Below are 1593 nucleotides of genomic sequence, written 5' to 3' on the forward strand. Positions count from 1 at the left end.
AGAGCAATGGAACGAGATACAGCAACTGATCAATGTTCATCCCTGCCGTCGGCGCCTTTCACCAGTACGTGCGTCAATATCTGCACTGCTTCTTACAGAAATATTTTGGCTTGCATGTCGGTAGAAAAGAGAACTTGCTGACACTAAACACCCTAAAATACCTGACCAACACAACCATTAAGCCATTTAAGACATGGAAACGAACTGATATATATCTATTGTTGTTGTTTGCTTCTTCTGCCGCTCCTTCAGCTGCTTCCGCACTTTCAGCAATTAGGGAAACAGCTGGTGATCATTTCTTGAAAGAAGTAAAGCTTTTCGTATGCGGCCAGGAAAGGAAGCAGTAAAGAATTTCCATTTAGAACTGAATTTTTGTCAGGTGTAAATAAAACAAATTCACTTTTCAACTGAAGGATTGAGAGAATGCAGCCTTCCGGGCATTTGCTTTAAAGCTTCGGTTAAGACGAAAGGAATTCAAAGCCGCCGTTTCAGAAGAGTACCCCTTCAGATTTGGGCTGGAAATAAACCTCAATGAGTTTCAAGGATCCGCTAAGATTTATTTCATGCGTTAGTCTGAAATGTTTCTTTGCGCTGAATTTCGCAACTCTGCCAGCATTTGGAATGTGGAATTGATTTTCTGCAGTTTTCAGAACATTTAATTGTCACGTTATGCCAGAAACAAAAAGAACCCAAAGTTCCTTGCGCCTCTGAGAAGCCCTTGATTTCTTTAGAAGTGCATTCCTTCAAGAAATTTTGCTTTGAAACACACAATGCAAATCTTGCGGCAATAGCAGCCATACTGCCTAGGAGAATGCCAAAAAAGGCGCGCGCTCAGCCGGCTTGTTGGTCTAGGGGTATGATTCTCGCTTTGGGTGCGAGAGGTCCCGGGTTCAAATCCCGGACAAGCCCGTCTTACTTGCTTCGTTTGCGATTCATATCTGAGAGTGTTTAAGTTACGTTTTAGAGATAGTTTCCAATGATAACCATTCCGTATCGTTCCAGTCTACTTGATGATTAGGCAAAGCAATGGAGCGAGATACAGCAACTGATAAATGTTCATCCCGTTGCCGCCAGCGTTTCTTTCACCAGTACGTGTCAATATCTGCACTGCTTCTTACAGAAATATTTTGGCTTGCATGTCGGTAGAAAAGAGAACTTGCTGACCCTAAACACCCTAAAATACCTGACCAACACAACCATTAAGCCATTTAAGACATGGAAACGAACTGATATATACCTGTTGTTGTTGTTTGCTTCTTCTGGCCGCTCCGTCAGCTGCTTCCGCACTTTCAGCAATGAGGAAACAGCTGGTGATCATTTCTTGAAAGAAGTAAAGCTTTTAGGTATGCGGCCAGGAAAGGAAGCAGTAAAGAATTTCCATTTGGAACTGAATTTTTGTCAGGTGTAAATAAAACAAATTCACTTTTCAACTGAAGGATTGAGAGAATGCAGCCTTACGGGCTTTTGCCTTAAAGCTTCGGTTAAGACGAAAGGAATTCTAACGCCGTTTCAGAAGAGTACCCCTTCAGATTTGGGCTGGAAATAAACCTCAATGAGTTTCAAGGATCCGCTAAGATTTATTTCATGCGTTAG

The 1593-nt window shown here is 42.1% G+C and overlaps 1 non-coding gene across 1 annotated transcript; it reads left to right on the forward strand.

The window, feature by feature from the left end:
- Window positions 1-837: 837 nt before the first annotated feature.
- Window positions 838-909, forward strand: trnap-ugg. Its single transcript has one exon. It is a non-coding gene; the product is annotated as a tRNA-Pro (tRNA).
- The last annotated feature ends 684 nt before the right edge of the window (window positions 910-1593 follow it).

Source organism: Polypterus senegalus, unplaced genomic scaffold (assembly GCF_016835505.1).
Source record: "Polypterus senegalus isolate Bchr_013 unplaced genomic scaffold, ASM1683550v1 scaffold_5762, whole genome shotgun sequence".
Taxonomy (NCBI): Eukaryota; Metazoa; Chordata; class Cladistia; order Polypteriformes; family Polypteridae; genus Polypterus; species Polypterus senegalus.